The sequence below is a fragment of the Micropterus salmoides genome, unplaced genomic scaffold (assembly GCF_014851395.1).
Source record: "Micropterus salmoides isolate LMB-PRFRI ecotype aquatic unplaced genomic scaffold, ASM1485139v1 Ms_hic_scaffold_9, whole genome shotgun sequence".
NCBI lineage: Eukaryota > Metazoa > Chordata > Actinopteri > Centrarchiformes > Centrarchidae > Micropterus > Micropterus salmoides.
The window spans coordinates 12,814,261-12,838,142 of record NW_024044681.1 but is presented as its reverse complement, the minus strand read 5'-3'; the positions used below and the strand labels follow the sequence as shown (position 1 = coordinate 12,838,142).

General features: G+C 39.5%; 1 protein-coding gene across 6 annotated transcripts in view; it reads left to right on the top strand.

Annotated features, from left to right (window-relative positions):
* cadm1a (cell adhesion molecule 1a) overlaps window positions 1-23,882 on the top strand; it is a 391,315-nt gene that overhangs the window by 90,819 nt on the left and 276,614 nt on the right. The gene's annotated exons all lie outside the window — the stretch shown is intronic.

Sequence of the window (23,882 nt, the reverse complement as noted above, 5' to 3'; positions counted from 1 at the left end):
CAAGAGAGCAGTGACCTAAAATTCCACCATAAACCTGCAATATTTAGTTTACATGGAGATGCAGTTTCCTTGAAATGTCTCTACATGAGCAGCAATTACATAATCATAGATTGTGGCTTTTAAGCAGGCATATAAAAGCATTTACTGTATCTACCAGAGCCAGTCAGAGTGCATTTGTATTTGAGTTCCTCTTTTCATAGTCCATGGGGATTTTTTATTAGTTGTATGTTGTTCAAGATGAATGTTTTACTGTTATTTACTGCTGACTTTCATAATAACAGCACTGACAATCGATTGATTTGCCATTTCTTACATTCATTCACATAATTTCAGGCGACACAAGCTGCGTTGGCTGGTGCAAAGTGCAGTTAACTTTTTTCACGAAGATATATGTTGACTTAAGTTACACTTAAGAGGACCTGTACAGCTGTGTTCTTATCCACATTTTTCAACATTTGTGTTGCTATTTTTTAATGGATTTAGTTAGGAAGCTAGCTAAAAAAAAGTAGGAAGATGATGTTCCCATTCTTAATCCCACTTACAAAACTCAGATTATCCCCCTGCATCAATATTTTGCTCCATGACACACATTACTGTTTGTGTGAGATTTGGACAGTTTTCAAAACTATCCAGGATCTTTCTACTCATTTACTCCAGACTGGTTTGTGTATATTAATGAGGATTCCATAAATGCAAATGTTTTGCTCAAAGTGAAATATTTTTAACTCTCATGAGTGCACCTCCACCACTGTTGGCAACACTTAAGAAGGAATCTCCATCTGTTTGCATCCACTTGTCTTTCCACTGATGTTTTATGCAATCCCCCTTTTTATGCAATGTGTTTCATATTCAGTCTAAACACACCTTAAGAACAGTAAAATTGCCAGTATTGCTGAATTCAAATACTTAGTATATTTTGGGCTACAAAAAGGATTACAGCCTCTAAGGACCATTTGCTGGGCTTTAAATATTAGCTAAGACTTGTTGAACAATTATAACAACAGATTATAATAATTCAAACAAATGTAACCCGATGCATCTTATTTCAAAATCAGAATTGCTCCAACAAAAATCATATAAAATGCTCCACTAATGCACACTTGTCATTTTTTGAAAACAATTGGTTTGAAAAAGCCTCCTCGAGCTCGCCAGGCTGTCCTCTGTTCTCCTTGCATGTTGTGTGGAAGGTGAGTGTGTGCCAGGCCTTCAGACACCGCTTGTCCATCCTCCCTTTGTACCTCGTCTGGCTGGTGTCCTCCCACCACTGCTGCTTCGTGTTTGGAAGGGCCAGCAGGGCCAGCATGGAGAGGGAAGGAGGGCCGTCTGTGCCCAGCCCGGCCACCTGGCTGCCCAGAGGGGAAGGGGGCGTGGAGGGCGGTGGAGCAGAGGAAGCGGGTCAGCGGGAAAAAGAGACATTTCCCCTCCTCTTTCTCCCTCTAGTTTTCTCTCCGACCTTCTGTTCTCTCATCCGTTCCTTTCTTCCTCTTTCTTCATGCTTTCACACATCCTGGTTATCTCTCGCTGGCGTTAATCGACTGCTTTTATTACTTCCATGGTCTTTTAGAGCCCAGTTATTGTCAGGTTTGTCACTATCAAGACGTTAACAAACTTTATTAATGTGTGTCAAATCTACTTTTGTTCTCTAATGGACAGTTTCACACTGATAAAAGGGAGACATTATATAATTGTAGAAATTCTACTTCCATAATGTGCTTATATTTTCAATAAATCAATGGAATTTTTTTATGTAAATGAGAAACGCTGTCGTGTACTAGCAGTACTCAAAAGCAAGTGCAACCTGTAATATGATAGTTGCACGTGTATATTTTCTCTGCAAAAGAGATAGTCAGCTGCATAACTAACGAGCTAGAGAGCTGAGCACAGAAATGTAAATTTTGCGGTTTTCTTTTTCTTATGGACAGTGAATAATCTGTTTCTGTTTGTGCTGTTGCTACCTGGTCATTTTCTGCCGTCCTTCTGCCACATCCTTTCTTACCGTCTGCTCTCTGTGGTGGATGGACTGTGCCTGCCCATGCCAGACTGCTGGGCATTACCTATGGTTCACCCAGGTGAATATCTGACAAACAGAAGAGTATGTTCCAGTAAACGTTGTGCGAAAAAAAACAGACAAAAAATGCATACATATACTTACAATACCTATAGGGATTAGACCTAATAACATTAGAAATTCAACAATGGCTTTTGGAAATTCTATAAGAAAATAAAACTCTGTTAGTTTCATGTTGTTATTGCTGGTCTCAGTAGTAGTCGCAGTTTGTTTGTGTGTGACATATGCTATCATGGTTTTTCATTGTTGATGAACTAGTAATTTGAATGATTTTGCTTCGGTCGTGTGTGTGTGTGTGTGTGTGTATGTGTGTATGTGTGTAGGTGTTTCAAAAGCAACATTAAACAACTTACATACTGTAAATTCTCCAATAAAAGTTGTAATAATGTACATATCCACAGACCTAATTCTATCAGTACAACAACAGTCATCACTCACTCTGCTGCTCTGAGATTCTCATGTTAAAATGGCAATAATCAGTAATTACAATTGCAATCAACAATGGATCACATGTACACTACTCATTGCTGTGTGTGTGTGTGTGTGTGTGCGCGCGCGCTACACACACAGTGGAGCAGAGCAGGTGACAACTTGTTACATTATTGAAATTCAACCCTGGTGTTGTGTCTGGAGATGCAGTGACTTAAACCAACCGTGAGTAAGAAGAGTATAAGTCGGTAAGCCTATTATGTAGATGTACACGCAGATGTAGTGGATATTTTATAAGCACCGACCAGGTAAAGCAACACTGAACACACCTTGTTTAGTTTAAGTATAAATAATATGTAATTTATTAAGCAATGTGGAACCATCATCATCAGCTGCTATGATAATTTGGGCGGTGTAAAACGCCACAGGTTTAACCTAATGGTGACAACTAGAAAGTTATAGTATTTATTACCCCTGTTATCTTGGCTCGAGCACGAGTTTGGGACGAGAGCCACTGCTGTAAAGGAATATGGTGCGGTGGATTTATAACACAAGACAAAACAAGTGCCACTGCAATCCTAATTGAGATTAAATTTGGATTAATTGCACAGCCCTACCTACAGTATACAGAGGAAGACCCCAAACATCAGGGATGAACCTCTGTCACCTGAAAAGGCGCTTTCAACGGTAACAACATAAACAAACGGTCCTGCGCATGTGCATTACTCTCGCCCAACTTTCGGCAAGCAATCCATAACAAGTAAATAACCTTAGCTGCCAGTCGAAGAAAAGAAACATTACTTGGCCAAACTGAAATGTGATAAGGTCACACCAGCAGACCCGTTGAACAAAAATCTGAGACAAGGATGTTTTTCTACCGACCTGTCTGATTTACCGCAGTGTTTCACCGCAATGAATGTATGGGAAACACTGTACTGGATATCACTCACCATATTAGCCAGTAAACACAAACCCAGTAATAAACAAACAGAACAGAAGTTGACTTCGGGCCGGGCGCATCCCCTTGGCAACGCGTCCGATGAAAGCGTGTATAGTATATTTTTCAGTATGAGTTTTCATCTTTGACATTGACCTTGCTTGGCGTTGTATTCTAGAAAACCTCCAAAGTGAAAATATAACGGAAAGATTACAAACAAATTAAGGAAGGAGATTTGCTTTAACCCTGCTTTTTTATCTTTGATCTTTGAAGTTCATGGACATTTTTGTGCAGCAGGTTGTATTCTTATTTAAAAATGCTACCTGCTACCAATAGGTGCTACATGCTACCTGTAAGGTTAGTTCTGTGTGCTTGCCAAAAATAGTAAACTATCAGCTTTTATTGTCTTTGATTTGTTTGTATGTACTATGATGGTGGTTTAACACATTTTTGAACAAGCTCTTTCAAGAATCTCCCTTATAGCTATGCCATGAATATGCGCGAACACTTAACCTGCCTGTCATTATTTTAATCTACTTCCCATTCAGAAGACATTTGCTCCTTAATTATTTTTAAGCTCTTCTGGAGGAGCTGACACATGGTCCAGAGGTCAAACTGTGAGGCCAGGTGAAACTAAACTCACCATATTGCAGTCTCCTCTGCCTCCCCCTTCCACTGCCTCTCCCCTTGGGCTGATAATAGAGATTTGGGGCTCCCCTGCTGCTTGAGCCACCTGTGATATTATCTCTGAGCTCTACAAGGCAAGGTGGGACTCTTAGCCTTCTCTATGGGACAGAGGAATTAGAATTAACTTTACGGCTAAGTGGATCGGATGTCTGGATCTGAAGGATGAGCAGAAGGCATTCAATTTAAATTGTTTCTTTTTTTTTTGTGGGAAAGGAGAAACGTATGTACACACAGAAAAGGGGGCTCTTTGGCAAGGGGATTGGTTCTTGATAAAACCCAAATGATTTAATGAAACCTTCTGAATATTAAAATTTCAAATGACAAATTTATTGTAATTGATTATTGTTGTGAATTATTTTGCTGTTAATAATGGTAGTATAGATAGTCAATATAGATCCATTTGAGTATACTGCCAAATTCATCCTTTTTTTTAATGGGTTCCTGGTAGCAGAGAATGTTAACAGAAAGGGTAGCAGGGTAGCATAATACCATAAAGGTCTAAAGTAGAAACACTGTAATACACATCGGTAAAATCTGTGGTAGCGACCATAGTACACTGTAATAAGATCTCACCGCTAGACCACTGTTATTTACAGAAATGTGAAGCAAAAATATTCACATGAAAATACTGAGGAATTTTGCTTTCAATACATTTTATTTTCATTAATAAAGTTATTGTCGGCTGTGTTGAAAATGTGTTGATTTTTAAAGGAAATACAACGGTTTTAAAACTTTGCGTCCATGAACCATAAAGCTTTTGCGTTGTTTCCTATTCAGTCCTATGACTAAGAAGTACAATTGGGTGTTTCTACACTGAAGACATTTGGGTTTAAGATCAAAAGATGAGTATGATTCAAGAGTTCAGAATTTCAGCTTTAATTTCTTGGTATTCACATCTAGATGTGTTAAACACCTCAGGACAAACCACCCTTTGTTTGAACCTACCCATTTTTCAAGTGAGCCTTTTAGGTTGTTAGATTGTACAAACATTAAATAGCTCTGCGTGACTAGTTTAAGTTTTCATCCTTGGTTCAAACCTGTAAAGACTGCATTTCCTGTTAAAGAGGATAAACCAAAATAAAAACCAGAGAGCTGTCTATGGGAGAAAAGTAAGCCACTGTCCAGCTGAGAAAAGAAGGAAAATCGACCAGAGCCATTGGACAAACATTGGGCATAGCAAGCAAAACAATGTGGAATGTCCTGAAAAAGAAAGAAACTACTGGTGTACTGAGCAACAGACGTCCAACAGGTCGGCCAAGGAAAACAACAGTAGTTGATGACAGAAATATCGTGAGAGCTGTGAAGAAAACCCCCAAAATATCAGTAAGTGACATCACCAACGACCTCCACAGTGCAGGGGTGAAGTTCTCACAATCCACTGTTGGAAGAAGACTCAGAGAGCAGAAATATAGAGACCACACCACAAGATGCAAACCACTCATCAGCAGGAAGAATCGGAAGGCCAGATTGAAATTTGTACAGTACAGAAATGAGCCGCAAAAATCTTATGGTCTGATGAGACCAAGATTTATCTCTACCAAAGTGATGGAAAGGCCAAAGTGTGGAGAAAGAAAGGAACTGCTTATGATCCAAAGCATACGACCTCATTTGTAAGCATGGTGGAGGTAATGTCATGGCTTGGGTGTGCATGGCTGCTTCTGGAACACGCTCATTAATATTTATTGATGATGTAACTGATGATGGTAGCAGCAGAATGAATTCAGAAGTGGACAGAAACATTTTGCTTGCCAATTTACGGATGAATGCATTGAAACTAATCGGTGGAAGGTAAAAAAGTGGAAGGTTTTGGACTGGCCAAGTCAATCACCTGACCTTAACCCAATAGAGCTGCATTTCACCTCCTTAAGAGGAGACTGAAGGGAGAAACACCACCCGAAACAAACAAGAACTGAAAGAAGCTGTGGTAAAAACCTGGAATAGCATCACAAATGAAGAATGAAGAACAGGTTGGTGATATCGATGGGTCAAAGGCTTGAGGCAGTTATTGCAAGCAAGGGTTATGCCACCAAATATATTTGTTTCATTACTTTTGCTCACCTAAGAATGGTGGTATGGTCTAAGTTGTTTAACACATCTACGTAGATGTGAATACCAGGAAAAAAAGCTGAAATTCTGAACTCTTGTCTCATACTCATCTTTTGATCTTAAACCCAAATGTCATCAGTGAACAACAAAAACAAAGAAATTTGCCTTACCGTTCCAATACCTTTGGAGGGGACTGTATATGTAATATAATCATAAAAGCACTTCCACACTGCGTCCAAACCAAAAGTTGTATTCATAAGTTTTACATCAAGAGCATTCACACAAAGTCCTGCACACAATTGTTAACTTCATTGTTATCTACTTTGTTTTCTTTTTGAACATCTGTGTCCCTATTTTTGTGTTGGTGCAACGACCAGTACAAGCAGGTCACTTTGTTCATCTGTATGCTATTTTGGCGCAGAGCACATGGTGCACAGGTGGGAAGAGAGCGCAGTGCTGGTATTTTTTTGGGAAATTTGTTTTGTTTTGCGTTGTGCTGAGAAAAGACATCTCAGAGCCAGGTCAGTGTCTGGTGCAAATTTGCCACCAATGTGATGATTTTGTCCATGTGAGCAAACAAAATGCATCAGAGCGATTCAGAGGGACCAGTGATATGGCTGACTGGCGGGTAAATTGATTAATCACCACACCCTCTGGTCTACATTCCACTTAAGCCACTCCTTATGCACTTTGTGCTGCAGCATACACATGGATGAAAATAGCGTTTGTGCTTTGAGATGCCCATGCAGTCCTTGTGCCCAAGACCTACTACTTTGCACTTGTCGTTGCACAATTAAAATAAGGCCCCGGGCCATCAATGGTCCAAGCTCTGTTTCAGTGTTGAAGGGATTTTGCTTTTCATAAATTCTTAGCAAAAGAGAAATTATTTTGTTTATCCAATACTCTTGGTGAGGCAACAGGAGCATGATGAGGCAACAGGAGCATGATGAGTTTTACTGCCTACGGCGTGTTTCAGGTCTGATCATAATGTTTTTATTCATTTCCAAGGCCAAATCTTTGTTGTAAGAGAAAAGAAGAAGTTTGCTGTTCCTGTCATTTACTTTTATCTGACTGCTTTTTATTGTCTGGTGATTTCAGCCTGTGGTGATGACTCAGATGATAATAAGGGTTATTACATATAAGATAATAAGTGTTTGAGTATTGTTGAGAAATTATGCCAAAATCATTTACCTTGCCCTTGATCTTTTAACATCATTTAACAAACATTCATTAGTCAAACGCTCATTTATAACAGCAAAATATCAGAAGAAACAATACAACTTTGAAAGTTGTAACCACCACACAAAATTATATCTTTGGTTTGCAACAAATATTGAACAACTTGCTTGGTTTAATGCAAATTGTCCTATCCTAAATTCGATCTTCACATGTGGCTTAACATCTTGAACATTTTTACTGCTGTCAAATTACAACTGGTGAATTTTTTTTTAAGTCAGAATGGATAGGTTTGTCTTGACTTGATTAAGAAAAAAAAGCCTAGCATTGGACACACAAGTGGCATGTTACCCACCTTTTATGCAAAGTGCCTGACTGCCTGTAACGTCACCATCATTGTTTCTTCACCCTTGGTGTTTCTGTCTGTCAGGGTCTTAGGCCATTTAGACCAAATCAGGCGTTTTGGCAACACTGCCAGTCCTCCCATTCATTTGAATGGGTGTAGTGCATTTAGGCTGTGGCAGTGGGGACTGCAGGGGATTCCAACAAAAAAACACAGTGGTGAAAAGTTGAACAGAATCAACTTTTGGAGAAACGCAACCCGATGTCATGCTCTGGTGTCAGACCAGTGAAACTGCACACGTAGACAACCAGTCACACTCACACCTAAGGACACTTTAGAGACACCAATTCACCTAGCCTGCATGTCTCTGGATGGTGGGAGGAAGCCAGAGCACCCGGAGAGAACATGCAAACTCCACACAGAAAGGCCAGGGCAACCGGGGTTTGAACCCACGACCTTCTTGGTCCTTGAGGCGACAGTGCTAACCACTGTATCACCGCGCCGCCCCCGTGCACTATCCAGACTTGGTTTATTCTGTGTACCGAGCTTTGACGTCTGTATCGCAAAATAACTAAAAACAGCCCCACACCCCCTCACAACCCTGCACTAATCAACGCAACACCTGATTTGGTGTGAATACAGCCATGACATGGTTTACCAATTCATGCCCTCAAACGGCAGAAGATCTGTCATTTTCTCAGCATTCCAGATTCAAACGGGAACAAAGCTCTCTAAACCTTTTGTCAAATTCATCACAGAGAGACAGGAATTTGAACTACATAGAAGAGTGTAGAATTTGGCCCTGAAAATAGTGTTCCCATCTCATTGTATGTAGCTATTGAAATTCAAATGGAAGTTCTTTTGAGGATAATTTGTAGGTGTACAAGGTGACTATTTTGTATGATTTTGAAACGGAAATTACCATGTGTCTGTTCCTCCTTATCAACTGAGCTTTGTGGAATCTTAATGGATTTTAAAACAGCAGAAGCTTCTATTTATGTGAGTGAGTTTAAAAAAAAAAATTAAAAAAAATAAGCAGCATCGTATATTACTTTACTTCTCCACAATTAGCATCGCTTTCAGGAGCTAGTAGGACACAGCATATAGGGTAATCATATAGGCATTATGATTTTATGGTAACCTCCCTGAGTGCACCTGTTAAATGGGCCTTAACATTAAGTATGTATGTGAAGTCTCCAGGGGGAAGGTTAAACACTGTGTTTGTTATTTTGTTCAGATAACTACTGCTCTCAAAGCTCTATAATGATCTGGTTTATGTAAATCAGGTGATTATTTGAGAGTAATCAGAATATCTGTCTTTAAACTGGGGAACTGCGGTGGTTAAGAGGAATGTTGTGATAAAATAATTACAGCAGTGTAAGATTCCTGATGTTTTCATTCATGCTGTAGTGAGCATGCAACCATCAGTTTTAACAGTCTGATTTAATTGTAAGTGTCCAACTTTTTTCCCAAATTACACTGCAGTCAAATAACATATGAGAAGCCAGGGACTATTTAGGTAATGAAGTGATTCAGAATTGCATCATCCATCACTTCATGCTCAACCACATCCCTCCAAGCCCCTCACCCCTCACACCCGCCATTGTCATGCTCATTCTGCAAGTGCATATTTTTTCTTTTGCTGTCCCGCTTAAAGTTGATGCACATACAGCTTGATTGATAAAGCACTACTTTTTATGCTACAGACTTTCAACTTTTCAGAATTGAATTCCATGATAGACTGCACCAAATCAATTGGATCAATTTCTCAGGAAGTGTGCTTTCTGTGCGCTCATGGGCAGCTGTGGCTCAGGAGATAGAGCGGGTTGCTCGTTAATCGGAAGGTTGGCGGTTCAGTCCCCGGCTCCACTTGTGGCTGTTCCACCAATGTATGAATGTATGTGAATGTTAGTTTCTGTTTGAGCACTTTGGCTCAGAATGTGTGTGAACGGTGAATGCGATGTAGTGTAAAAGTGCTTGGAGTAGTTGAAAAAGACTAGAAAGGCGCTATACAAATACAGAGCATTTACCTTTATGTAGCATTGATAATGCAACTACTAATGTTAAATGAGCTTGTGTCATTATTCGTACCCTTATGTACACCCTAAGAAAGCTTAGGGTTTATTACAACCTTGGTCTTTTGTGGTTTTGGCCATCATTTCTGTCAGTTATTATAACATTGTACTCATTGTAGAATGTTATAATAACTGGACTGTATCTAATACGTGACACTGACAAAGTCCGACAGGGCAAGAAACACTAGCAGTCAGACTATCAGGCATGCCAGCAGTTTAACCAGATTATCTAAACCACTTTATTTGGATGTACATTTAAAACAAGTTCACCTGAAATTTATGTAATGATCTCTCATTGCAAATATGTTGACACACATCTAGGGTAAATACAGTAGGTTAACGTTGGACCAGGAAGTTGGTCTGTGAACTCTAGACCTGTGATGACTATTAGGGTACAGAATTTTACTGTATTGTCTCTTCTGAGTAAGTTTGGCTAACCTGTGGGTTGCTTTAAAACCTGTGTGACTGTCGGACTGCTTGTGTTCCTTGTCCTATGTGACTACTTCATTAGCAATGCTGCTGCATTCCCAGATCTCGGGAAGGATAGGTTTGGATTTTTTCAAATAGGCCTGTTAATAATCACATGCCCATGTGTGCGCTAAGAGGAATGGGTTGCTGTGATCATCTATGTTGACACTAATACCTCTCTAGGGTGAGTCCAAATGAAGAAATGGTGCGCAAAGTCCACAGTCCTTGTCTGTATAAAAATGCATTTTCATGTTCAGCCCAAGCTAATATGAGGCAGCAGCAGTAAGAGTGAGCCAAGTGGAATTAAAAGATATTATTTATAATAAGAAAGATGACCACAACTACCAGCCTTATCATTTCAACAGTGGACATACATTGGGTCCCCCACAGAGATTATACAAGTGTGTAGAAGTTTGTTACAGCCAAAAGCCATTTTACTTAATTGCTTGTGCTGTGTTACAAAGGTATCTAGACCTCATCTTGATGGTGACTTTTTGATCAACACATTGCTCTAAATGCTTAGTTTGAGAGTTTCCACTCTAATGGGTTTAAAAGGTCCTCCAAGGCCTTATTTTGCACAGATTAATATTCTTAAAATTACACAATGTTCCCAGTGGGGTACAGCAGTCTGGTGATAGAATCTCTTTGATTAGACTTCTTTTACTATCTATGTTTTCCTTTGTCACCTCGTCAAATGCTGTGTAGTAAAACCTGCTGCCTCTAAGCATTTGGCTATCACCGTGGAACAATGTGCTGAATAGTCCTTGTGGCATCAATCATGCCCACATTTTCTTTCTTTCTTTAAAGTCACAATCGCACATCATGTACTAACCTTACGGTGCCTTGTTTATTCCATTTATGTTGGTCTTTAATCCTGGCTTTTAAGAAAGATGAAGGTGCCATTCAACTTTTGGCAAGTAATACTGATGACTATTTAATTGCTTTTTTTTCATTTGGAAAAAAGCTTGTCCTTGGAAATTGTTTTTGTCCTGTCAGTAGATCATAGTTATTTTTATGGATATGCTAAACTAGATTTTTTACACAAGTTACACCCATGTTGTAAGTCTTTAAAGCTTTAAAAGGGGCTGTTAGAGAGAGAGTCACATCTTCAATAACTTGCACAGTTTAGATTATTCCTTTTTACTCAAGTCAAGTTCTGGTATTGGCTTTGACAGTAATGTGGCCACTTAAATTAATACATTGAAAGAAAATTAGTGTTCCTTAAATAGCCACATGGTCCTGGTCTTCCAAAGATGCTTTGATTTACAAAGAGTCAATAACTTGCCTCTGCCATCACAGTTGGGCTGAGTTGGTGAAATTTGTGGCTTACTTGTCAGCAAGAGCCATTTCTTTTCATTGGATGACATGGATGACAAATGCAGGGCAAAAAGGGAAGCACTGCCTGATATAATGGAGATTTCTATAGATGTTTTTCTGGGGATCTGTCTCCAAGTGGTCCAATTTCTTCTAGAAGGTGTTTAAAAAGACTTTCTAGCTGATACACATTTATAATTGCTCAACCAACCATTTCTGATTTTGCTGCTCTGACCTTATTCCAGATCATGTGTTTTATCAAAAGCCCCCTCAGAGTGCGACGTGGGAGTTCACCTCCCACACTGAGAGACAGGCTGGATATTTCACTGCTACCAAATTGGCTGTTTGTCTCACTGTGCTCTCATTTATAGTACACTGGTGGCAAATGTAGCAAACCTGGCCACACATTTTGTACCCCCTCAGCAGCAGTATCGATGCACTCTGAAATGAGGGATCTGGGATGAATGGGCCAAAAGATGAAACTGCCTCAAGATCCCGATTGACCTTGCATTAAGTCGTTCTTACACCCTTTAACAACCTGTCTGGGCTTCCAAGGGGCATACAAAGGTACCACAAAGCCTCACCAAGACATTGATTTTATTCCCTAGCAAAGATCATGTTTCACAAGCTGTGATGTTGTTCCTTGGTTTTAATCTTTCTGATTGGACTTATCGCTCTAGATTAAACACTTCGCAGTCTGTATTGACTCAAGGGTCCACTGAGGGAGGATACCTGGGGAGACGAAAAGTCTGTGGTTATTAAATATCATTCCATCCTGCCTCCCGGTTGTTTATCTTTCATTATGCTGGATTTTATTAAAAAATGCTTATGGAAATCTCTGTGAGGTCTGGCCTCTCTCTGGCCTCTCCTCTGGGACTTTAGATGAGGAGGAGCATTTCATTTGCTGTGTTCTCTCAAGCAAAGCTCATGGCATTGGTCAGTGCTTGTTATTAGCAATCCTAATTACTTCTAAATTTGATTTGAGACCTCTTGCCAAAGCTTCCTGGTTGGTGGCTCTGTGCCTCTCTCCTGAGATACTAACTACTGCCTCCTGTTCCTTTGATTAAACTTTCATATGGCAGTGAACTGCTGCACCTACCAGGGACTGAGTCACTGGCTCCATCTCCCTGCCATTGTTTACCCAAGTGAAAGAGGAGAGGATATCTGATGTTCACCAAATGAGACTGCTGAAGGAAAAAGCGGATTTCTTAGTGGAGTCTCTACAACAAATACAACTACACAATGGTGTGGCCTGGGTAAGCAGCACAGTGTTTGTTCAGTCTTTATAAAGTGGGTTTGGGTGAAGGTATAGCTGTTACACAGTGACAGGCTATCTCTGCTCTGCTCAATAATTCTTGTGGGCTTCGGTGTTTGACTTTTTAATGGAAGTTTCTTGCTTTTACTGACACATCCTTTCATTAAATTCACCCCGTAACTGCATTTTTTCCGACTTTGTTGATTACCAGAGCATCTCCCAAATAATCGGCACGCATAAGTTCATATCCTGTCTGAACCATAATTTTATAATACGCATTGCATCTATTGATTGTTCCAGAAACGGAAACATATGCAGCACCTCCTCTTGACTGTGTTATACCCACATATTGTTTGTTGGGAACTCTGTAGTCTTTCCCGTTGCCATTAGCGCATGTCTGGTTGTATTGACGTCCTGTCAAGCAGCCAGCAATAGAGGATGTATGCTAGGTGCTAAATGGCTGAGGCGAAGTCAGACTGTGATGGTGACTAAACTCCCACTCAGGGCCCTGTTCCCACTGACTAATAGAGTGCTCCCAAAGTTGAGGCCTGTTATAGTGGAAGCTCATTTATGTTAACCCCAGGCCTCTCAACAGCCACAGAACCAAACGGGTTGAAACGATTAGCAGCAAGTGAACCTCTGTGTTCAAGTTTTTTTTTTTTTTTTTTGTTAAAACAAGTGTCAAGCTAGCTGATTGAGTTTATTTATTACACATCGTGAATAATAGACTATCAAGACTTTGCTCTGGTGAGTGTGTTGAAGACAAGGCAGCCAATAATACTGAAGGTGCAATAAACATCAAAATATGAAGATCTGTTTCTATGATGACAAGCAGCTCAGTGTCCCTGTTACACCAGTAAACATGCCCAAAGTCACAGCTACGGACAGGGTTTCACTCAGTAACACTCTTGAAAGTGACGGCTTTTAAATCAGTCGCTCTCCCCCTACCCACTCACTACATCTGTCTTCTTTTCACTGCAAGTCTGCATCGCGATGTAACGTTATATTACTTTAAAAAGTACCCGTGGCAGTAAAACCTTTTCTCACTACTGTGATGGTTAAACTTTGCAGTCAATCCACAGTCCACCTGCGTGTCGAACCATGCGGAGGGAGGATGGGGGCAGAGAGGGGGGACTATTTTCATGACAATAAAAAAATTCCTTTCAAAACATCCCCCTCTGTTTTGTTTTTTTTTACAAATCGCACCCTGTTATAGCCTCATAAACATAACATGGACAAAAAGAGGAACCATAAGAGGATTTGTAAGTACAGCCCGGGTGGCTCAGCCTGACAGAGAGAGGGAGAGGAGGGAGAGGGAAAGAGGTGTGTGAATAGCCATTTCCTGTGAGCTAACTATTGATAACCTTTTTAATTTCAAATTAAATTTACAAGGATCACGTTTATATTTCATGAAAAATTCCACAAAAAAAAATAAAATGTTGTAGTTATTACACTACCATTACATTTTTCCTGTCACGCACCCCCTAGAGGCAGCTCACGCACCCCAGGGGTGCGCGCACCACACTTTGGGAATCGCTGCTATAGGACATAATATAGTCACTTCCAAATTTTGTCAACTAGCTGGTGTAAGACTTTGACTTTTGGTTGTGAAGGGGCTTGTTATGATGTATGATGCTGATGTTAGCAGAGATGACATCCGTCTCTGAGATTTCTGTTTCAACCCCAATACAGTGGATTTGAATGGGATCTCTACATTATGGTACTAGCCCCTATAAGATCTGTGGACAGACAGTGCTCTGTGTCCTATCCATTTATCTCCATTAAATTGAACACTGTTTTCCCAGAAAGGAGGTTGCTCTTGCAGGGCTCAACAAAAAGCACTGGCCCGGGGCATGTAAAATGCCACGTCGGGCAAGTAAATCTATCGCCTCACTTGCCAAAAAGAATTAAACTAATCGTTTTGATGGAACATTAATTTATGATCACGCTGCAGCCTCTCCCCTCCTCTGTGTCACCTCCACATACACACACAGTGAAGTCAGTAAGCAGATTGCTACAAACAAGCTAAAATGAAGGCTTTCTCTATGTAGCCTGTTTAGCTTAGTTTCCCATGTACCTTAAAGTTAGGCAAAGCTGCTGGAGAGAAGGACAGGAGGAAGGACTGATACTGACTGATTCTTCATTTTGTGATTTGTGAGTTTATATAGTGACTTTGCTGTTGTAAACATTACTATTGCTGCTCTGGAAATATTTAGTTATTGTAATAAAATATTAAATTCTTATCCTGTTCTGAATTTATTCTTTTTTTTAAAAATAATATACATTTAAAGGCAATTATTTAGTAATGAAGAAGAACCGATAAGGGTATCTATAAAGATCCGAACCAATAAGGAGTATCAGTAAGAGGATATGAATAAAATCCTAGCAATACCCATCCCATCTCGTGAGAAAATGGCAGCAGGTAAAGACAAGGCTCCTCCAACTCTGGGACGGAGGATGGACTGTGTCCTTGTTCTAATTTATTTACTTTATTATTTATAAATATTAAACATGACAGTTAACTTTAGCCTATTGTTATTTGATAACTGCTAATAAATCAAACAATTTGTATAGGGGCACTAACTAAATTCCAATGCACCAACTGTCTATATGAAGAGAGGAAATTATGTTTATTTGGATGAACTGACCCTTCAAATTGACTGGGAGGAGAAAGGCAGTGAGGTATTAGAGGAAACAACAGCTCACCTCTGTGAAGTCAAAGAAGACAATGTTTTTCACACTGGTATTAAGCTAATTCTTTTCATTTTTTCATTCATGTGGTATACTGTACAAGCTTGTGTTTTCTTATTTAGATATGGTTAATTTTACTGTTTGATTAAGCTTGCAGCAGTCAGTTCTCCAAAACAAAGGGACGTCTTTTCTAGAACTCTGTATTACAACTAAACCCCCTTCATTATTGACGGGAATCCTGAATGTGCTGCCAGTGATTCATGCACTCGTCATTTTTTAAGAAATACTGAAATATAGGCTACTGCTCTTATAAATACATATGCAGAAAAAATGTAGCCTTGTTGAAAAGTAGGGATTTACTTGCTTTATTTTTTTATTTTAGCCGGCAACATCAAGAAACGTTAGGCAACATGTTTTGTAAAAATCACACTCCTTACTGCTGTTAGTCGGGAGAGACTGCTTTATTTGGGTAGTAAAAGTAATATAGTAACGTAACAAGTAACGTAATTAGTCACTTTAATCTCCCAGTAATAAGTAAAGTATTATTATTGATTATTACTTTTTTAAGGAGTAATTAAGTAACTTTCCCAACACTGACAAAGACACACGCACATGTCTTCAAGTTCATCCGTCAGTCAGTCTATTAAGGCCTCTCAGGCTTCATAATGACTCATTGTTGAGGGATTGAGGGTCACTGATGGCAAGGGCTGATAGTGTCTGAACCATGTCTCCTCGGGTGAACTGAAAGTCTTTTGACTGACATCAGGCTCATCCCTGCCTCCACCTACGTCTCGACACTAGTGACAAAAGAGCGATGCACATGCTGGTTCTTCGCCCAAAGACTGATTGATCTCATTCGACCCAGATACCAGCAGAAGAGAGACATTATTACCTTTGTTCGGGAGCACAGTGGCACATTTCAAAGAAGTCACTGGGAGAGTGTGTGTGTGTGTGACTAAGCCTTTTGATGACTGCTCCTTCACAGTGGCAGTTTAGAAAGAAAAGGTGATCCATGTAGACATAAAACCTGCACAAATCTGTTTCAAATTTAAAGGGGGAATAAACTGCTATGACATATTAATGTTAAACCAGGCAGATACACTTCTGTTCTCTTTTGATTTGAACGTTTCCTTATGATTCCCTTCTCCCATGCTGTTCTTTCTTTTTGGTTTGATTTGCTCTGTAAAGAGACCCAAATTCAATGTGGTTGAAGTGCTCATCGAACGTACACAGTTTCCATTCTAACCTAACTCTGAAGCAGCTGATTTTGCTGATTAACGCTATCTTTGTGATTGAAAGTGTCTTCCATGAATGAAGTCAGGCATTGTCATTTTTTTTGCTGATGGTGATTCCCTTCCAGAAACCAGGGGAACAAAAGACTGACGATTTTCTAGCTCTGAGAGGGAAAATATAAAACCGAAAAGGGTGAGAAGTGAAGTCTCAACATCAAAAAGCTCTTTTCCAAAAGCAGAGTAAGGGTGATGTGTTCACTAAGATGTCAGGGCTAATTCATTATTGATAGGATTATGGCTCAGTAAATAGGTCTTAGGCCCATTTCCCCTTCACTGGCCCCAGGAGACAGCTCCCATTTTGGGAAAGCTTTGCCTGAGTGATGAACTTTGAAAAACAATCACCGCACTGCAATTCTTAATCTCAGCTCACACCTTTCTTTATATTATTTGGGTGGGGTAATTAATAACCAGTGAAGGATTGCAGGCTGAATGGAGTCAGGCTACAACTGTTATGTCATATTATGGAAAAATAATATTAGATCAAACCCAGACATATTCTTTGTGACTGTTACACTCTTAATTTGATATGGGTATGGGAAGAAAACTGGAAAAGGAAACAGAAACAAACAAGAATAACATTACTCTAACCTCTTTAAGATTTTAATCAGAATTTACTGAAATTACGGCTCGGTTGCACATTCATTTTGTAAAATGCAATAGGAAACATTACACTTATTTGGATGTGAATTGTGTGAAACAATTTGCCTGCAGTTCTCTCTGATGAGATGAGGGAAATGAGAGGACAGGCAGCCATAGTTAGCAAATGAGATACACCCCAAGGGAATCAGCGTCGGCCACACTTCGCAGCAGAGAAGTCAAAGGGTACACTTCTTAATGTTCACATGTGTGACGTTTAGCTCCATTATTCAAAAGCAACAACATCTACAAATGTTTGGATTTGTAGTATGTATTTGATAAGTCATTCAAGTCATTAGTCTATGCAAAACTGTAAAACTCACATTATTACACCAAATGACAATACTTGGCCTGTATGTCAATGGAAGAATTTGAGATAATGGGAAAATAATGAATGCACTAAATGTATGCTGATGCTTTGATTCGGAGATGAGGTTGCAGGTCAAATTGATGTTTTAAAGTTCAAAAATCTAGGGAAAATGCCTTACATATTTTTCAGCATGAAACTGTTTTCTCCTGGACTTAATTATTGTAATGAACATGTTTGTTGCCTGCTAAAGAAAAGAACAGATGGCATGTTGCCTTTTTTATTTTTGAGAAAAGTCTTGGGAGGGTTATAGGGAGTGGGGAAGTTTGGCAGTGGTTCTATAGTGTCTAGTGAGTTGCTTTTTTGGATTTGCTAAAAGCCTTTTAGCTAAACAAGCTGTAGAGGTGCAGCAACTGAAAAATGCAAAGATTTTATAAAATACCTGAGAGAAAACTAATAGAGTAGGACGTTACAATTTTATTTTTGTCTTCCAGTTGTTTTTGGAATACAGTTTAAGATTGTATATCACTTATAAGACATCACAATAATTGGCTCCAAGTAACATTTCCAGACTGTGTGTAAGAGTGCCTGCTTAGGTCATTAGAAACAGTACCTAGTAGTCTAGATTTGTAACAAAGCATTGGCAGTTAATTTGCTGTTACAACTCCTAAACTATTGAATGACCTACCATACACAAATATATACTGTATTAACTTTTAAACATCAGCTAACAAGAGTCTAGAGGCACACTATTGGCTCTGTGAGCCTAAAATGTTCACTGAAAAAGAAGACCCAATTGATAGTTAAAGGGATTTTTTTGCTCCTTAGGAGTCTTGGGGAAATAAATCTATAAATGGTAGTGGTTGGTATCGTAGAGGTTGTAATGCTTAGCAACTTGGTCACGACGATGATGATGATGATGATATTGGACAAAAAAGCCAGAGGATCACCAAAGTTACTACAGTTCATCCTGCAATGTATCAAGGGAATCCTCCAAATAGTGAGTATAGTCAGTCTGGAAATCTCACTTTGGTTGACATACTGACTGATCAACCGGCACTGACCAAACAACATTGTCATCCCCAGAGCTATGCTACCAGCATAACATTATATTATGAAATGGCATAAACATGGGAATTTAAATCAGATGGCTAAAATGATGGAAGATTAGATCTAAGAATGCGGCTGTCTTGACCACATCACATCATGACAGCAGTGTATGTTTTGGATTTACTATAAAAGCCTACCATGTGAAGACTCTGAATTAAACTTTGGATTGTGTTTTGCATTGTAAGAACTCACTCAGAAGTTGTTTCATCTGTTTTTATTTTTCTCTGTAGTTTTTCTTCGTCTTGTTATAAAATCCTCCATCCTACACAGCAAGGTAAAGATCAACCTTGCTATTGAAATCAAAGGAAGTTATATTATGGTGTAGCACTCCTTTTCTGGCACATTCACATCATATTTGTCTTTCATTCCCCATGGGAAAGCTGGAGCTGTCCACAGTGGCATGTCTTTATTTTCTGTTTCTGACACATCATGTGGCTTTCTCCCGCAGTAACTCCCTCTTGGTCCGAACCTGGCATGAAAATGTGATTTTGTTTTTATTTTTTAATTTTTTAAATTTTTTAAATTTCTTTTCCTGCAGTACATAGTGCAGAAATGGAAATCTTTTACTGATTGGGTGAAACAGTACACGTCGACCTCAGCCAACTTCTTCTTTCTCTTGTTAAAGCATAATACATTTCACTGTCATCTCTAAAAGCTGTAGTATGCTTATCTTTCTCACTGAGAGGATTTAAAAGGGAGAGCTTTGTTGGACATATTGAGCTTTCCATGTTTCACAATGAAATATTGCCAGATTTTTTTAAGTGCTGCCTCGAGCTATGTTTCACCACAGGGCTGCTCTTTTTTTATTATGAAAGTTGTCTGTCAGGGAGCTCATTTGAGGCTACTGTAGGTGCTCCTCCATCTCCTCAAGACAGGAAGGAGTGTCCTTTTAAATTCATTGGCTTGTTCCCCTACAGTACATGTGTTGTCTGTCTAGACGTCTCCTGCCTTTTTAGATGTTCCATGAGCAAATGTGAACTGCACTCAGCTTTGTGATACAATGAGGCACAACAAGACATCCATTGTCAATGCAAAGACCATTTTGCCCTCTTTTTCTGTCATGCACATCATCCCCAGCAACCTATTTTACTCACTAAGTACACATTTAGTCACAGCTCAGTAATAACCGCATACTCACAAGCTATGATATGTACAACCTGTGTGTGGAAGCATCTGGGGCTGTTTTGCCCATTATTTTAGCCAGAGATGAATCTCATCTCCAACGATCTTCCTCGTCTAATAAATGTTCCTCTCTGAGCATAAAGGTGATTGATGGGTAAGGCACTTAAGACATGCACATTGGTAGGATGAAAGAGTGGAGTGTTAGAAAACAGATGGGGCAAAAATGGTAGCTTTGTGCCAGACATTACATCCAACTGTTGCAGCACTTTTATTTTATTTATTTATTTATTTTTTACCTTAATCGCTCTTTTAGAGGTTTTTCGCAGCAGGAGACCGCAAGGGATTGAGCCAGCACTCAGTTGTAGGGTAGATTCGGCTCTTGGTGAGGAATTGTATGTGCTAGGGAATCTAGACCAAGTATCTGCAAGGTGGACTGCAAGCTAGCTCAGCTGACCTTAAAATATAGGAATGCAGGTTAGGAATGGGAATTTTGCCCTATAGTAGAATTATACACACAAATAAAGTAACAACATATCTGAAACCCAGACTGACCAAAAGTTTTAGCCGCGGACAAACATACTTCTGAAGTATTGCAAGTCGCTACCTCAGCACTGAAGTATAGAAGAATACCAACCAGTAGATTGGTCTTCAATGGTTAGACTAGTATTTTTGTGGTGTGTCCAACACTGTTGTAGTCGCCGACCCTTATCTGTTGCTGTATAGCTCTGTAATTCCAGTCCAGTGAGAAGAAAGCTGTCCCAGTCAGTGAGGTGCTTATGTTGTTGCCAGTGCAGCACCAAGATGTTCGCGAAGAACAGAAAATCTAAAAGTTTGCATTTGTCTTTCAGTTCCTCTTAAAAAAAAAAAAAAAGAAAAACTAATCCGAGTATTCTAAGAGGAACTGAAAGACAAACGTAGTCGTTCTGTCGCTGTTTGAAGCAATGCAGGCCTACTCTTGGATCAGTGCCTCTATCTGGAAATCACACCTTTTGTGCCAGGGTTCAAGGCACTGGTTATCAGCAAACTATGCCATTTATTTCACTATGATGGGTTGTCCAGTGTATGAATTTATTACATTATGCACAACTTGCTGGCATTGTTCCGGACCTCTGACCTTATGTAAAATTCATGTGTGGACCTTTAATAAAAAAGTTTGAGAACCCCTGGTATAGCTGATTGAACATGGTGAATCAGGCGCAAAGGCAGTCTGTGAGGTGGAGCTTTCTTTGCAGTGTGTTAAAGTGCAAGTTTTTACAGAAGACGTGAGGTGACACAAAGTAGCTTTTGTCACCTATGTTTCTTTAAAGCTTTTTGGCTTTTTCCCTCTCCTTTGAGTTTCATACCTTCTTTGTGCATGTAATAGGTTTGTAAAAGAAAAAGTCCAAAGTCCACCCCAAAGGGAGTTCCCATCTCCCACAGAAAACACTGCTGTGAACTGCCTGAAAACAGCTCGTTTGTAGTCCAGCCTTTTCCTTTTGTTCTCTGTGACGTCACAGCAAAATGCGCGTCATAATGCTCGCCTAGCGGCTAGTCAGGCACGCCCTCAAAAACACAGGTGGAAAAACACAATGAGCTTCCGAATGTTTTCACAGAGTGACAAGACGTCCGCCTGCTGCCTCCCTTCTCCCTTCCAATCACTAGCTACCCTACTGTCAGTCAATGGAGATAAAGTTGTTACTGTGATAACAGACAGAGCTCAGTTAAAACTTTATGGATGAAAGATTACATTTGTTATAGATTAATAACTCACCACTCTGAAACTTTTGCTCCAGTCTATGTTGCCAAGCTAGTCGACAACATGTACAGCTGAACCGAAGCCGTTTTTACCGGCTTCTCATGACCTGCCCTACTCTGCTTTGCATTGGCTAGTAGTCCTTACCTAGGAACTGCGCATGTGCAACTCCCAACAAACATCTTGTAGAGGTAAGAATCATCACTCCTTAACTAAAACAAAGCGTTCAACACACAAAGAGGAGCTGCAGCAATGGGCAGTATGACAAAAATATGGTGTTTTTTGAAAATGAAACTATGTAAACCTGTTCTGGTACAACCCCTAAATAATATTTTGAACCTGAAAATGAGCATAATATGACCTCTTTAAGGTAGGCTTGGTATTTCAGGGCAGAACAGAAGCAATGCAATTTTATGCTTGGACTTCTTGGATAGAAGTATCAGTCAGGCCGTGATATTGGCTGTTTAGTTGTGATGTACAGATTTAATTTTCAACATGCCTCTTGACATTAACATACTGACAGATGTTTAAATCTGGTAAAGTGAGGCTCGACTTAACATGCTTCTGGTCTCCATGGAAACTTATTTAACTTTTTCTGCTTCTGTTTATCAGTTTTCATTTCATATTTTGTTTGCTGTCATGTCAGTTCAAATTGCGCTAATTACAGCAAAGGATGCAAGTCATACTGTGAGAGATGGCAGGGGGTCTCAGATGATATCTGATGGATTAACATACCTGTTTACTTTAGATTCAAAAGTGTTAATTCCTGCTCTATTACTTCTTGCTGCAAGTCTTTGACAGTGATGTGCAAAGCAGGGACCATACAAACACTTTCTTTTCTGTCTTTCAACAAATGAATTAGTCCAGCAAGTTAAGCAGATGGCTTACACACTTTCTATTTCCGGCTCAGTTTCAATTAGCACAACTTTCTACCACCACCTACACAACAAATGAACTTTTAAAACTCAAGAACTTTTATGTACTTTTGCTCACACGGACTTTATCAGTGGTGAGTACCACACGGAGAAATATCACTGACCCCAATTATTGCAAGCATAGTCAAAAATGCAGGCTTGTATCAGCTGGCTTTTTCCATTGTAATCATGTCACCTTCTTTTTCAGTTATTTTCTTTACCACTTGCACTGGTAAAGTGGGTTGTCACTGACCTAATAATACCTATAAAAAAGAAATCAGCCACTCATATTCTACAACCCAATACGACACCGGTTCATTATGAACAGGTTTCTCAGAGATATCATTTTGAGATGTATGCGCAGTCAACCAAAAGGGTCAACAGAGAGCAATGGTGTGCGAGAAACTGCACAAATCGCAAAAATGATTGATGGGAAATGATGAAATATCAACAGAAAACTTAATTCTTATAAATGCATCTAGTAATGTAATGGCACACAGGCACTCAAGTTTATTTTACACATTGGATAGGTTGAGAAAGTAGGTGCTTGGCCAGTGATGAATGACTGGTTGGAGCTGAGGTGGAACAAGCTAGCGTTTATATCACTTAATAAGCCTTCATATCTCCAGAATAGAATGATTCTCAAACATTTCCAAGAGACACATTAGGAGAAGGGTATTAACTATTGAGAGCCAAACTTCCTGTGGAAAAAGTTTATTGGCTTTTCTATTTCAGCAGTATATTTGAGAACTGAATCCTTTGTGTTACTGCATCTTAAAGCACTTCTGCACTGGCTTACTTTTTCTTTTTTCCCCCCAGAGGCTTTTGTAGACTTTGAGGATAAACAGTGAGTTTAGCATTTTCTTGGCATGTAAATGGGACATTTTAATGTTGGGTTTCGTTTATGAAACATTGATATCAGCCAAATAGATCTTAACATGAATACAATATCAGACCTCTGGGATTCATCAATATTTATCTTTTCTCCAAGTGTTTGTTTGGTAATGAAAACAAAAACACTGATCCGAACTACTTACTGTATAAATTGATGCACAAATGCGTTAAGGTGGGCAATGGCTAAATACACATTACCCATATAATACCCATTTTCTAAAGGTTTAAGGTTGTTTCACCATCACATTGAACCGTATTGACTTTGTACCATGGTGCTTCCCATTTACAGGATGAGTGAGATGAGGTGCTCAGGAAGTCACTGTCGGTTAATAAAGTGCGACCCAGGAGAGTCGACATCGCCTGCAGTTTCCCCAGCAGGGATGCTT